Genomic DNA, 16,296 nt, shown 5'->3' on the forward strand with positions numbered 1-16,296 from the left:
ACTATTTCAGTCTCTGGAGGTGTGTATGCTGTGTCCCCAATAACAAAATACTCACTGTCCAGTTCCATATCGTACACCTGCAGGTCTTGTGAGCTGTTTGACAGGTCCACTACAATGACTTCCCAATCAGTGGATCTGAAATTAAATCCTTTGGCAGTCACTAGGCGAGGTCGGCCTAACGGCTGCCAAACCTTGTTAGTTGTACATTTTACATTTTCATTTTTCTGTCCCCCCTCCCCCCCATGATTCCCACCCTCCCCCTTATTTGTTAAGAGAGAGGCATTTTCCCATGTGGGTCCCCCTATATTTTTATCTTTGTGCATAGTTGTTTTAGCAGCGGGCACGCGCTTTACTCTCAGTTTTTTTGTTTGTTGATCTGTCTCTGGTTCTGGTTCTGAGGACAGTTTTTGGCGAAGTTTCCCGGTTTCTTGCAACGCAGGCAGATGATGTGCTGCAGCTGTTATGATGACATTGGTTGCCTCCTTGAACTTGGTGCAGCAGTGGCAACAGGCTGTAGTTCTGTAGATGTTGTATGACTGTCAGGGGTATCGAGCAGCTCTGCTCTTCTGGCGCAGGCATCAATCATCTGAACGAGACTAGGTGCTGGGTCGAGAGAAAGGCTGAGGATAATTCTACGACAGGTCTCATTCGCATTCCTCTGAGCCATTTCTTTAATCAGCTCTGTTTGTACCCTGGGGTCTTGCACCTGTCTTTCAACTTGGGTTCTCAAACGATCCACAAACTGTAAAAAACTCTCAGAAGGAAACTGTTTAATTTTAATATAGCTGCCCTTAGCCTCAGTTAATGGTAATTGATACAATGTTTTTTCTGCAGCATTACAGATTTTTTTCCAAAACTGACCTAGATAACAGTCTGGTTTGTTTTTCTGGGCATTGTATGTCTCCTGTACCACATAAATGATGCATTGTAATAGGGTTGCCTTCACTGTCAACGGCCTCACTAGGTGTTTGTTGTATTTCTTGTAAAACTACTGTCAAAGCTAACTTCCACTTATTTTCCCATATCTCATATTCAGAAGGTGTTAGTAAACATTTAAATAAATCAGTTATATATTTAGGTACCATTTCATTTGAATTAAAGCGTGCCCTTATCACGCCTTTGAAAATCTCACTGGACCTCTCAAATTCTCTGTATTTTACAGATCTCTGTTTTGTCTCTATATGGTAGTGGTTGGTATGTTCTGGTACCGTTTCTTCTACCTAAATAAACAACCGGCGCTATAGCTGGTATAGATTCATTGACAGAGGCAGGGTTGTGTCCCCCCGCTACCCCCCGAGTCCCGGTGAGAGGCAGGTCGCCCCCTGTCTCCTGGGGTGCCAGTGCCGCGGTGGAAACCTCGGCCCCGCCCATGCTGTGAGCCGCTGGGCTGCCCTGACCTGCCCCCATGCAGTCCTCAGCGCTGGGGCTCGGAGCTGGGCAGGGGTCGGCCCCGTCCCCGTTCCCCGGGCAACGCGGAGGCTGGCTCTGATGAGGAGGGTGTGGGGGGCTGTCTGGGATCAGAAGGGATTGGAGAAGGGGCAGGTGGGTGGGAGCAGGAAAGGGTTGGGAGGGGGAGGGGGTCGGAGCACATGTTCGCCCCTGTTATACTCCCGCATATGTTTCAGAGACAGGGCAAGGCTCTGTGAAGAGAACTCCGGACTATATTTCTCAGAAGAAGCAGGTGTTAGAAGAGGATACAGGGTGGGTGAAGGGATATCAGGGCTTGGATATTGAGGAGGTGGGTAGGTGGGTGAAAAAGACTTATTCGGACTGTTAGTCTGTGTTTGTATGCTCTTTTCTGCTTCTAAAATCTTTTTTCGGGCTTGTAAAAATATCAGAATAAATCGAGAAGCTTTATGTTCACCATTTTCAACTTTTAAAGTTAATATCTGTCCATATTGATCCCAAAAAGAAAGCGAATTCAGTTCTTGCACAGTAAAATTTGGTATTTCTGTTGATAGCCAGCATATAAAGCACAGGAGGAGCTTATTTGAGAATGATACATTGTTTAAAATATTGCTAAGGTTTTTTAGTGTGCTCTTTTGTTCCACCGATATTTTTGCACCCATTATTTAATCGTATCGCTGGTCTATTCTCCACCAGACTTTGTAACACAGCATGAATTTTTTGAATTCCCGCCGTAGCACGGGATGCAAGCCGGGGGGGGGGGGTGCGGGGGGAGGGGTGCTCATCCCGCCACTGCCGGAGCGTCTCCTGCCTTAACTCTGGGACAGGGGAGGTTCTCCCGCCGCTGTGCCAGAGCTGCTGACTCCCTCCTGTCACTTCACCCACCGGGAACACAGGTACTGTCAGCCTGCCAGTTCCAAGCTGGCTTGGAGAGGGTTCTGGTGTCCCTCGCAAGAAGCTCCCGCAGTCACTATGGTAGCTCCTCCCAGCCAGACGCCGTCCCGGGATGACGCAATCGGAGGACTTAATAAGCCTGTGAACTGTGGCGTTCGGCTGTGAACTCGTCTGGGGTCCGTCTCTAGCCGGCTCGCCCGGGGTACGCAGGCGAGGTCCCTGACCTTTCCCTGTCACTCAAAGCCTTTAAAGGCAGCTAGAGTAATAAGGCAGTTGACTGTCCCAAAAAGCTATCGAGATCATCTGAAATAGGGTCTCCAGCTCCTTTGTGGGCTTATGGCAGCACACGTTGGGGGACAACTGACGTTCCCCCATTCACAGCCCCCTGAATTATCAGGCTAGCCCGGAGATCCGAGGTTTTGAGGGGAGGAATATCAGGAGATGGCAAAGATTTCCAAAAGAGGCTCCTACCCCAATATGTTGGTGCAGCTCTCTTTATTCTGTAATGTCCAAGGGAGAGTGGGTCAAAAGAGGACAAACAGGAAATGTCAGGGGTTTATATACACTTTGGACAGGGTGGGCTTGTCTGGCTCTTCGCCAACCCCATTGGGGCAGGAAGGAAGGGTCCCCGGTTATCTTGATCAGAGTCACAGGGTCCCAGGGAAGGGGGCACAGAGTGCCCATGAGCTCACTGTAACAGATGTCCTCTTCTCTATCTCTCCTTTTAGGGCACTGTAGACTAACCAAATTACTAAGAACACAATTAATAGTATTATTACACTCTCAGTGATAGACTTAATCCATGAACTCACATTCCACCCTAACCCTTTAAAGACTTTGTTTAACCAGCTCGTAGTCAAATCTTCCTGCCCTTCTTGTGCTTCATGCTCTACTTGTTTTAACTGATTGATGTCATATTCTACATCAGCAGTTACATGTGGGATGTGGATGCAGCAATGATCAATCTGTCCCTTTAAAAACCCACACACTCCATGCTCTTTTAGAAGTAACAAATCCAAGGCAAATCGATTTTGTAAGGTCATTTTTGTGGTGGCTTGTAACTGTATGTTTATTTCTTTAAATCCTTCCCTAGTGACTCTAGCCAGTCTATCTACCTGACCTGTAAGTTTGTACAACATTTCTTTATTCTGATAGCTTGCTATAGGACCAAGCAAAGACTCTAAGGCCCACCCAAATTTCACTCCACTAGAGGGTTCTTGCGAAGTTTCATCTTGATTTTCATTATCTGGAACTTCTCGTCTTGTTCTTATCTGCAGAAGTTCGTGTTTTCCCTTAAATGGGGACTTGTGAGAATCCCGGGATTGATTCAGGGCTCTCGTGTGGTGGTAAAGTCTGTCCTCCAACCTTTACTTCCAAAGAAAACTCTGCAGCCTCTTGTTGTTTGGTCTCAAGGCAGTTTATTGCTAGTTATCTAAAAGATTGTCTTCGCGCGCTGCGCTGCCTTGGTCAGCTGCCCAGGCAGAAACGCACACACTCCTGACACCCTCACTGTCCAGTGTCTGCGTCATCTCTCTCCCTGCCCAGGGCTGCTGCTATCTTTTATATGATATATTATGTGTTATATGTTTACAGATTTTCCCCAATACCTACTACCTATGTTACAATGTGCTTTTCTACTCTAAACCAATCTGTGAGTGCCAACATCACCAAGAACATGGAGGTAAGGAAGAAGAAGGAGGAAGAACAGGATCAGGCCCACTTTCCTCCATCTTAGAACTCCTGACCCCCCTGTACAAAGTAAAACCCCCCTGTACAGGTGTTAAAACCCCCCTGTACAACACTAAAAAATTTTCCCCTCTAATTTGTAACTACTTTTACTATACCATCTAACCCTCTGTGACCGCTTGTTTCACCTTCAAAGATGGTAACTCATTCCATGGCTCAAACTCAAAATCACAGCTGTTTTCAGCTGCTTGCCAGGGTCTAAAATGCTTCTGACCAAGGCCTGGAACCTCTGAAAATGTCTGAGGGACATTTTGAGTTCCGACATCTCCCCTCTCTGTTTGAACCAGAAACACCCGCTTTACCATGTTGTTCAAGGCCTTTCGAATACACACGAAAATGCATGGTAGAACAAGCAGAAGAACTACAAGCCCTATAAGAATATAAAATGCTATTTTCAAAAGTTCTTTCCACAATGGTGAGATATCAAAAAATCCAAACAAATCATCCCACCAGGACCCCGTAACTTTGTTCAATTTGCTAATAATATTTTGTATTTGTTTTATATTTTCATGAATAGATTTTGAATGATCGGACAAGTTCATGCAGCACATCCCCTCAAATTCCTCACATACGTGCCCATGTATCAGCAGCAAATAATCAATTGCCGCCCTGTTTTGAAGCACTGCTTGCCTTGCACTGCTGATGTCTGTTAACATGTCACTCAGTGCAGACAAAATGGCACGACTGGGTTTGCTCAACCAGCATGCTATGTGATCCAATTGTGTCAAGGCCACCCCTGATGCTGTTTGGGGTGAGAAAATTGCTACTGCAATTCTCTGAGCCTTGTTCCAGGTAGAAACATCATCATCACAATTTGGACTATATTGTTCAAGGGATCTTTTTTCCCTGTGTGTCTGCTTTTGTAAAGTTTTCGAATCAGGTGTTAGCAATGAGAGTTCCCCAATGCTGCATGGACCGCCCTTGATTTTTGCAGGGATAGCAGGCCAAATTCTGTCCCCGCAAATGAAAAACATTCCCTTCGGTAAAGTGGCTGGGTGTTGAAGGGATGGTTTGCTTGTCATTTTGGTGTAATTGCACCAAGATAACGCATTTTTATAAAAAAGCTGATTTGGAGTGACATCTATTGTATGATTATCTGTCTTTGCCACTCCTGATGAATCAAATTTGATGCACCATTTCATTTTTGTTGACCCGAAAATGTCCAATTCCGGAGGTTCCAAGTGAGCCACAGGAAGGTATTGTGTCCAAACATGCCATCCTTCCACAGGATCCGAAAAAGTTTTCAGAATCTTTGGAGGGATGCCTTTTGGAATTGGCCATTCCTTCACTGGCACACCTATCAAGCATGTTGAAAATGGTTTCCCTGGCTTTGAATGAGTCAGACAAATGCTGTCTAGACCCGCTGCCTTTGCCAACGTTTCCCACACATTTTCCTTTGGTTGTTTCATGGGAAAGTCTGTCCCATTGCCCAAGGCAATAGGCAAGAGAATGAGGCACATGAACACTATCTGTCTGAATCCCATGTCCATGCCCCCAACCTCTGTGAGAGACCCTGCAATGCAGCAACACCCAAACAACACTTGATTTCCCAGGAAAAGAAAACCCCCCAAGTCTCTGGGTGATCAATCGTTGTCCGATGTGACATCTGCAGCGTCGTCGTCTGCCTTCGTCTGCGTGCTTGCTTCTCTGCTTCTCGGGTCCACGTCCACTGGCGTCTGCACCCGATAAGGTTTCACGTGCCTCGCCGACACCCACTTTGGTCCTCGCTCTGTGGAAACAAAAGCGAAACCCTTGCCCCAAGTTATTAATGGAAATGGACCTTCAATTTGTCCCGACTCTGGGTTTCTGATCAAAACTAAAGGATTTTCCCTTAGCTTTGCTTGTGTGCTGTTTGTGAAGTGCCTAACAATTGGTGGAGTGGGTTCTGAAAAGGAACCATTTAAAAAATTCAATACATACAGAGCTTTGTTCAACCGCATGTGCGGTGTTGCACCTGCTTCCCCCCTTTTCTGTTTATCCAAGAGGGATTTCAGGGTGTGATGTGTTCTTTCAATGATTGCTTGACCTGAGGGAGAATAAGGAATACCAAAAATATGTTTGACTCCCCATTTTTTCAGAAATTTGTCAAGCACCTTGCCTGTGTAAGTTGGACCGTTATCTGGTTTTATTTCTTGTGGCACCCCGAGTGATGCAAATGCTTGTAGAAAATGTCTGCAGGCATGTTCTGCGGTCTCCCCTTTATGTAATGATGCAAAAATTGCTCCTGAAAATGTGTCAACTGAAACATGGATATTTTTGAGACTCCCAAAAGATGGGTATTTTGTGACATCAGCTTGCCACAGCTGAAGACTCTGCAATCCCCTTGGATTGACAGCTCCTGTGGATGCAGGAGGCTGCACAAGCTGACAATCTGGGCAAGCACTGATGATTTCCCTCGCCTGACTTTTAGAAAGGCAGAAGGACTCCATCAGCGCCTGTGCATTTTGATGGAAAAATGCATGGCTCAATTTTGCTTGCTCAAAAATATCTGGCAATGTCTGTGATATGGTCATTGTGAGTCTATCTGCGTGAGCATTCCCTTCTGCTAAGAACCCTGGGAGTGAGGAATGTGCCCTGATGTGTGCAACAAAATATTTGTGCTCTCTGTTTTCTAGAATTGTCCTCATGCATGACAAATATGAATATAAAATTTCATTGTCATTGTGTTTCAAAAGTGATCCCTCTAATCGTTTGACCACATTTGCAACATATGCTGAATCTGTGATCAGATTGATAGGTTCCTGAAACAATTGAAAAACCCTGACCACTGCTGCCAATTCCACAATTTGTGGTGAACCCTGTACTATTTTTATATCTGATTCCCATTCCCCTGTTTTTGGATTTTGCCATGTGACCACTGATTTGTGAGTTTTCCCTGAACCATCAGTGAATACTGTCATCCCTTCCACTGGTTCCTGGCTTATTTTTGGTTTTTCCCTGAAACTCACTTTTGCATTCAACATCCTGTGTGCCGGAAAATGAACTGTACAAACTCCTGGGTACCCTAACAAAGCAATTGCAAAATCCTGTGATTTCTGCACCGCCCACTCAAAATATACTTTCTTTATAGGTACATGAATGACTGAGAAATCTCTGCCTGACATTACCAGCAACCTGGTTCTCGCCTTAATAATAATTTGTGCTATCATTTCTAAATCTGTAAGAATTGTTTTTGAGGGCCTGTAAGCTTAAAAAAACCCCACTCTATCAACAAAAGAGGGTCCATTTGAGACAAATCCCACTGAAAAATCAACCCATATAACTGTGCTGTTTCCCCCAACACTGCTAAATGAAAAGGCAATGATTCCACAAAACGACATGCTTGTCTCTGTTGAATCATGTCTGTGATCTTCTCAAGATCTTTTCTTGCTTCAGGCGTCAGAGTTCTGGGAGATTTGATGTTGTTGTCCCCTCTCAAAAGATCGAGCAATGACGAGATGTCATCATTGGTGATTCCCAGGATTGGTCTCATCCAGTTGATCTCCCCCAAAAGCTGCTGCAAGTCCTGCAGACTGGTGACCTTTGTGTTGATTTCCACCTTCTGTGGCCTTATTGTTTGCTTTGAGATTTTCCACCCCAGATATTTCCAAGGTGCAATTTCTTGTATTTTTGGTGCACTGATTTCCAGTCCTGCCTTTTGCACCTGTGCAATCACACAGTCACAAACCTCTTGCACCTCCTGTTTTGTTGGGGCTGCAATGAGCAAATCGTCCATATAATGAATAATTTTTGGTTTTGGATGTTTCTCTCGTGCTGGATGCAAAGCTTGGGCCACATACCACTGACAAATAGTTGGAGAATTTTTGAGACCTTGCGGAAGAACTGTCCAATGGTACCTTTGCAGAGGTTCTTCTCAATTGCTGCTTGGGACAGAAAATGCAAAGCGTGGAGCATCATCTGGATGAAGTGGAATGCTGAAAAAACAGTCCTTGAGATCAATGATCACAAGCGACCAGTCTCTCGGGATCATTGAGAGAGATGGGAGTCCAAGCTGAAGTGGTCCCATGTCCTCAATGACCTCGTTGATCTTCCTGAGATCATGAAGCAGTCTTCAAGATCCTGAAGTTTTCTTGCGAATGATGAACACTGGGGAATTCCATGGGCTGTCTGTGGGTTTGATGTGTCCCTTCTGCAGCTGTTCCTGGACCATCGTTTTCAGTGCTCTCAGTTTCTTTCGCTCAAGGGGCCACTGATCTACCCAAACAGGATCATTTGTTTTCCAAGTCAACTTCAGAGTGGCGAGTGCCACAGTGACCCCTGTTAAAAATCCAATTCTAATTTCAGTCCCCATTGTGCCAAAAGGTCCCTTCCCCACACTGTGATGGGCTTTTGCACGATGAAAGGACGGATGATTGCTGTTTTCCCTCCTGGGCCTGTGACAACGATTGCATTTTCACTCTGCATGCATAGGGAACTTCCTCCTATGCCTGTGAGAGAGCCCAAAGGTGCAACCAAGTCCCATTCCCGGGGCCAAAAAATGTATGAAATAACTGTAACATCTGCTCCTGTGTCGAGCATACCTGTGATAGCAATTGTCTTTTTGTTACAAGTCAATTGACAAGTAACAATGGGCCGATTTCGGCTCAAATGTTTCACCCAAGATGCATGCACTTCTGCTTGATCACCAGAAAAAGAGTCCCGTTTGTTGAACACTGGCATGACTTGCCTTTCTGGGTGAGATGACAAAGCCATGGCTCGAGCAATCAGTGTGTTTTGTGGAATTGTCAAAGGTGGTCGCAAGGCTTTTGCTGTGACCATCAGCTCCTCGTTATGGTTTGCTGAAATCAAAGATGGGTAAACAAGTCCAAGAATGCTGCTTCTGTCCCTGGCCATTATTAAAACATCCTGCCTTTTCCAAGAAGTCCCAGTGACACCCGTGGGTATCACTGCATGGCTATTGTCCAAAAAACACGTCAATTTGGAGGTTGCCAGGACGCATTGGAATCCGGGTGGTACCAAGTCTGGGGCACTGGGGATTTTGGAGATTGCTCTGACGAGGGGTTGTTTGTTGTTCCCCGAGGATTGCTCCTGCTGATTCTGTGCCACTGCCAGGATTTGTGTCGGAGCGCGCTGGCGTCGATTCGCGTTCTTTTTCCCGTTTCCTGGAACCGGAAGAGGTTTTCCATCCACGTCTGTCTGTGAGTGACACTCACTCGCGAGATGTCTCCCTCTCCTGCATCGAGGACAAAGGTCTGGTGGCCTGTTGGGCTTTGCAAGTTGTGGGCAGTTCCATTTAATATGTCCTTGTGCCCCACACACAAAGCACCGTCTCTCTTCGCCGGTGTTGCTCTTTGCATAATTTGCAAGAGCTTCCATAACACGCTTTTCAATTCGATCCCCCAAGTGTTCCTCCATGATGGAAGCAACATGTTGTGGTGTCCTCACCTTGCTGCACGCCTCGATCATGTCTGCCAAGGTGGCCTGGTGCGGCATCATGCTGATGATTCGCCTGCATTCCGTGTTGGCATTGCAGAATGCGAGGCTTTTGATCAGATGTGGTTTCGCCCCCTCCTCGGTCACTTGCCGCTCCACTGCCTGGGAAAGACGATCCACGAATGAAGAAAATGGCTCTGAAGAACCCTGCTTGATTTCAGTGTAGATGTTGTCCTGGACCCCCGCCAGAGCAATCTGAAGAATTGCCCTTTGTGCCGCCTCTTTGATGTCGCTGAGCACGTGCCGTGGGAGTCTCACCGCCTGTTGAGTTGGATCGCCCTCAGGAGGATCACCGGCAAGCTGCACCATGGTGAGGTTTGCGCTTGGCCCACCTTGGTATCTGGCTCTCATCTCCTCCAGAGATCTCCTCCACGCCTTCTGCCAAATGAGAGCTTGGGTGTCTGTAAGAACTGATGTTGCAAGATATTTAAGATCATATGGTGTTAAATCATACATGCCAAAAATGCTTTTCAACATCTGTTTGAAATACGGCGATGACAACCCATTGTCCTGAATGGCCTTAGCTAAGTCTTTGGTTGCTCCACGATCCAGGCGTTTCCATCTCGGGTTTTGGCCCTGAGCATCATAGTTCACTGGCATCATTATGTTTCCCAAACCCTGCAATAAACCTTTCTCCTTCTCCAATTCTGCCCGAATGTCTTGCCAGTCCACTTTCACGTTCGGCAAAGCTGGAAATACTGTGGGTACTTGCCTGTAGAGTGGAATCATCTGTTGTGACTGCAGCTTTGATGCAGCAGCACTCACCGATACCAACGGCATCTGCGGCATCTGCGAAGATGAAGGCTGGGTGCCTCTGGAGAAAAGTGGAGCATCTGTTGTGGAGGAGAACACACGGCTGCCCTGCATTATTTGGAAAATTTTTGGAAGATGAACCAACAGCTCTGGCTGCAACTCCAAGGCTATGCTTAAATATCATAAAAGAAATTCAACAACCCCTTTTGATACTGAAGTTGATTCTCCCTGCCCCAACATTTTGGCAGACCTTGATTTTGGAATTGTCCAAGCTGGGACACCCTCTGAAGCAGTGATGTGTATTGTATCATCCTGTTGCTGCACCTCAGCAGAAGTGTCCTGAGTCCCGCACTGTTCTGGGGTCAGCGGAGATTCCTGCTGTCGTGCAGATGCAGCTCTTCTCACCTTTGATTTTTTCTTATAAGAAACTGGAAAAAAAGTCCTGCATTGTTAAAGTCCCACCACTGTGTGGCACAGTGACTTGGCTGGCCGAGTCCTGTGAAACCTGTTGCAATGTTGTGGTTCCGCCACTAGATGGCGCTGCCGCCTGACCAACTGAGGTCGGGACTGCCCTTTGCTTTTCAATTTGCACTTCCGATAAACATTTGAGCATCTCTTCTGACAATTGATTCACATTTGCAAATCCCGTGGTAATTCCTGATAAACTTTTGAGCATTTCTCCCCACAAGTGATTCATGTTTGCAATCCCTGCACACTGTGAAACTGACTCTTGTTGTAATAACTGTTCTATTCTGGCCATGTCTGAAGCTGACAGGGGTTGGCTGTGGGCTTGGGCTGACTGTTGCCATGGGAACTGCATCGGAACCGTGCCCTGAGGAATGTTTACATCCTGGCCACGCCCCAACCCTGCCTGCGTCATCACGGGGGTGTGGACGCCTCTCTTCCGACCCCGGCCGTGCTTTCGCCTAGCTCCACCCTGCACTGCCTCTGAGTCAGAGCCACTGTCGTCCTCCCCGAGACTGACGTAACTACCTTCCCGTTCCCATTCCGGCCCTGATGTCTCCGCCTCGCTTTGCCCCTCTCCTGGCTCTGTGCCAGCACCCACAGCCCGCGCGCGCCGGCTCTGCCCTGCCTGCACCCGCGCTGCACGTTCAAAGTGTGAAGAATCCCCTCCCCCCGCGGCTTTCGGGTTCTGCTCAACCTTCACGCGCATGCCTGCCGCCTGAGCTGCAGCGAGGAATGCATCCTGCTGTCCCTCTGCCGCTCCCTCGGCAGATGCGGCTGCCGCGGTCAGGGAGCTGCTCTCCCGCGCCTTTTGGGCGGCCGCCTCAGCGGCCTCACGGATTCGCGACATCGAACGTGTCACCGGACGCTCAGAGCGTACCACCGCCGCACTCGCACCCCTCGCTCTCGCCCCGGTCCGTCCCGCCCCTGCTGGTCCCCTCGCTTTCGCTTTCTGCGTGGGCTGTTTTGAACTCTCAGCCTGCGCAGATGCGAGAGCACTTTCCTGTCCCTCCTCCCTCTGCTCGGCACTCACGTTCGCACCCTCACCCACTGGGGCTGCTGCCGGCGCCCCCCCCCCCACGGATTCAGGGGCCGCGCCTGGCTTGTTTGCCTCTGTATGGGGAGTTTCAGCGTTGGAGGAGCTTGGGGACTCTCGGGATTCTGAGGAGCAGTGGGAACTTGGGGATACGGGACGCGAAGGGGTATCCTCTACTATGTCTGTGGTGAGAGGGTCTGTCCCGAGCTGCTGGCTGGACTGTCCCCCCCCCCATTTTCCCCCAGGAGCCCTGGCTGCCTGGCTTGAGCTGCCACGTTGTGCGAGTGACTCTAAAACTGTTCTCGCTGAAGGTAAAAGTTTTGCGGCAAGCTTATCTTTATTTATAGTTCGATAACATAATTGCTTATTAACTTCCTGCCAAAAATTTGGTTTAAACAACAAATTTAAATCCGAGAGTGGGAAATTACACCTCACCCACAATAAGAAAACTTTTAACTCTTTTTGAGTGATCTCTACCGGATGGGCAGAGATGATGCCTTGTAAAGCAGATACTATTTGAATTTCCTCCCGGGAGAATTCCCGTGGGACAGATACTATTGGAGCTTCCTCTTGGGAGAACTCCCCCCCCCCCATGCTCTTAATTTTGACCTTTCTCACCAAAATCTGAGTCAGCCCGAGGTTGGTCCGGAGATGGCACTGTTCACTGTCCAGCAGGTCACAGGTGAGAGATCCCAGGCGCGCTTCTGGGTCGTCTCCTCCCTGGAAAGTCCCCGAGACTAGTTGTCTTGGTGAAGGTCAGGTTCTTATCTTGAGCTTTTCACTCCCTCTCTTCTTGGAATTTGTGGAGAGTGTGTGCGCTCTGCTCTTCTCCTTTTTTGTTTTTCTTTTCTGCTGCTGAAGGTTGGAGGCTGTTTGATATTTCTTCTTGTTCTTCTTGCTGAATCCCGTCCAGGGACGCCAGGTGTGAGAACCCCGGGATTGATTCGGGGCTCTCGTGTGGTGGTAAAGTCTCTCCTCCAACCTTTACTTCCAAAGAAAAACTCCGCAGCCTCTTGTTGTTCGGTCTCAAGGCAGTTTATTGCTAGTTATCTAAAAGATTGTCTTCGCCCGCTGCGCTGCCTTGGTCAGCTGCCCAGGCAGAAACGCACACACTCCTGACACCCTCACTGTCCGGTGTCTCCGTTGTCTCTCTCCCCGCCCAGGGCTGCTGCTATCTTTTATATGATATATTACGTGTTATATGTTTACAGATTTTCCCCAATACCTACTATCTATGTTACAATGTGCTTTTCTATTCTAAACCAATCTGTGAGTGCCAGCATCACCAAGAACATGGAGGTAAGGAAGAAGAAGGAGGAAGAACAGGATCAGGCCCACTTTCCTCCATCTTAGAACTCCTGACCCCCCTGTACAAAGTAAAACCCCCCTGTACAGGTGTTAAAACCCCCCTGTACAACACTAAAAAATTTTCCCCTCTAATTTGTAACTACTTTTACTATACCATCTAACCCTCTGTGACCGCTTGTTCCACCTTCAAAGTTGGTAACTCATTCCATGGCTCAAACTCAAAATCACAGCTGTTTTCAGCTGCTTGCCAAGGTCTAAAATGCTTCTGACCAAGGCCTGGAACCTCTGAAAATGTCTGAGGGACATTTTGAGTTCCGACAGGGACTTTTTCCAAATTGGACACAAAGTAGGGAGGCCTAAAGTAATTTCTTTTACTTTCCCATCTACAGGTAGATGGGTTGTCCAGATACCATCACTTGTTGCCCATACAAATTTTCCTGGACTTCGGAGTGCACTCTTGGTACATCCTACAAATATATTATAATTCACTTTACCCTGTTTGTGTTTGATACCTCTGCAGGCACAACCAATTTGTAAGGCTACTGCCAGTGGTGGCATTTGTTTTATGTCTATATCATCAGAAGTGCAATCATAAGTTTTATTACATGCCCACCAACTTACTTTGACTGCCTTTATTCTACTACTAGTGTCAGTGTTCACTACTGCTGGATCTGTTTCATTTTCTGAACCTTTCCATGTAATGCACCAAGGGGTGGTTGCCATGTACCGGAATTTTTGAAGTATACTCAGAGACCATACACTGTCCCAAGGCTCTATTTGACCTTTGTGATCTTTTGCCTCGCACTTCCACACCAAAGTGGTTTCTGTAACATTTTCTGTAACCTTTTTATAATGTGGTAAGTAGCATTGCCATTGACTTGGGATGCCCCCCACCCATTCAATTGGATATCCTATTGTGCCATTATTTTGAAGACAGTCTCCTTGACGCAAAGGATGCAACCATTGTCCTATTACTTTCCAGGTTACCTTGATTACCTGTCTTGATTCTGGTACCTGTTTGCATGTAATTGTTTTTTTCTTTTGTATTTCAGGCAGTTCTGTGGTTATGATTCCCCAATTTATTGGGTCTCCCGCTGCCTACGGTATTTGCAGACAGGCAGTTATTCTGCTAGTGTTCTCCATTTTGGCAAAATCTTTAATCCAATCATTACATTCTCAGCCCGAATTGCATTGGAAACCTTTATCACCTGTGTTTCTGCCTGCACCTCTCTTGTCATTCTAGAATGAAGAGTGGTTAATTGATCTTTTTGCATTCCACGTCCCAAAGAACATGAAATTAGCATTGGTACAATTACTGGTAACATTCTTGAAACAATTAAGCACATCTTATCTGCAGCTTTGCTGGTCCCACAGTTTACACAGTCCACAGTCCGGGATGGGCTTTCTTCACTCGAGTGTAGTGTATCCAGGAGTCCACTCCAGCTACCTTGACTGCTGTAAAGGTGGTCAGTAGTACCTGATGGGGTCCAGTCTACTTTTCTTTCAATGGTTCTTTGTTCCAATTCTTAATGTACACCTCGTCTCCTGGATTTATGTCATGAACTGGATTCTCGAGAGTCAGCAGCCTATTCCACACGAAGGTGCTCCGAAGTCATGCTAAAGTTTTCTTGAGACACAGAACATAGTTATATACTTCCTGTTTTCCTGTGACGTGTACATTTGGATTAGATCCAGGACCTTCGTATGGTTTCCCATACAATAACTCATAAGGACTGACTGACATCCCACTCCTAGGCTTTATCCGGATTCTCAGCAATGCTATTGCTAAAGCCTGTGGCCACTGCAGTTTGGCTTCTTGACATATTTTACTGATCTGCCTTTTTAGTGTTTGATTCATCCTCTCCACCTGTCCACTTGACTGGAATCTCCATGGTGTGTGGAGGTACCAAGTTATTCCCAGCAACCTACTTACTTCTTTTACCACCATGGCTATGAAATGGGGTCCCCTATCTGATGATATCCCTAGAGGCACCCCGAATCTGGGAATGATTTCTTGTAGTAACCACTTAACTGTTTCTTTTGCTTAGTTCGTGTGACAGGGAAGGGCTTCTGGCCATCCAGAAAATGTATCAACCGCTACTAACAAATATTTGTATCCTCGAGTTCTTGGTAATTCTACAAAATCTACCTGCCAATAATCTCCTGGTTCTATCCCTACCTGAACCCTTCTTAGTTGTGCCTGTCGTCTAGCCACCGGGTTGTTTTTCAAGCAGATCTCACACTTTGTTATTATTGATTTTGCCATTGTTAACATTTGTACCGAGACCAAATAATGTTTTAGAAACTTTACCAATGCCTCTGCACCCCAGTGACATTCGTTATGTTTAATTTGTAGAACCTCTCTCATTACCAAGGGGGGTACCACTATCTGTCCATGTGCAGTTACATACCACCCTTCTGGATTCTTTGGTGCTTTCAGCAAATGTCCCAATTTCTCATCTTCTGATGAATATTTCAGCTGTGGAGGTAAATTGAATTGAGATACATTAAGTTTTAAAGGTACCAATGCCATTGCTGTCTGCACCTTTAGAGCAGCCTGTCGAGCTGTCCAATCTGCCTTTCAATTTCCCTCACAAATTTTGGAGTTTCCTGATTGATGTGCTTTACAGTGCATAATTGCCACTTGTTCAAGTTTTTGTACTGCTCTTATCAGCTGCAGAACTGCATCTTGATGTTTAATGTGCATCCCTTGAGATAAAAACAGGCCCTGTTCTTTCCATAGGACCCCATGCACATTCACTACTCCAAATGCATATTTTGAATCAGTCCATATGTTCACCCTTTTCCCTTCACTCAGTTCTAGTGCTCTGGTTAAGGCAACCAGTTCTGCCTTCTGGGCGGATGTATTTGGTGGCAATGCTTTTGCCTCTACCACTGTACTGATTGTTGTTACCGCATATCCAGCGTGTCTGATTCCGTTCTCCATGAGACTGCTTCCCTCTGTGAACAACTCCCATTCTGGCTGTTCTAGAGGGATATCTTTCAGATCTGCTCTAGCCGCACAGGTGTGTTCTATTACTTCCAAGCAATCGTGTTCCTAATGGGCTTTCTTTAGATGTTGTACCTAGGTAGAAGTCTGGGTTCAAAAGGTTAGTTGTTTTTAATGTTACATCATCTTGCTCCCTTAAGATTACCTGGAATTTCATCATTCGACTCGGGAAGAGCCAATGGCCCCCCTTCTGCTCCAACACAGTAGTTACCATATGTGGTACATAGACATCTATGTGCCTTTC

This window comes from Taeniopygia guttata, chromosome W (assembly GCF_048771995.1).
Source record: "Taeniopygia guttata chromosome W, bTaeGut7.mat, whole genome shotgun sequence".
Lineage (NCBI taxonomy): Eukaryota > Metazoa > Chordata > Aves > Passeriformes > Estrildidae > Taeniopygia > Taeniopygia guttata.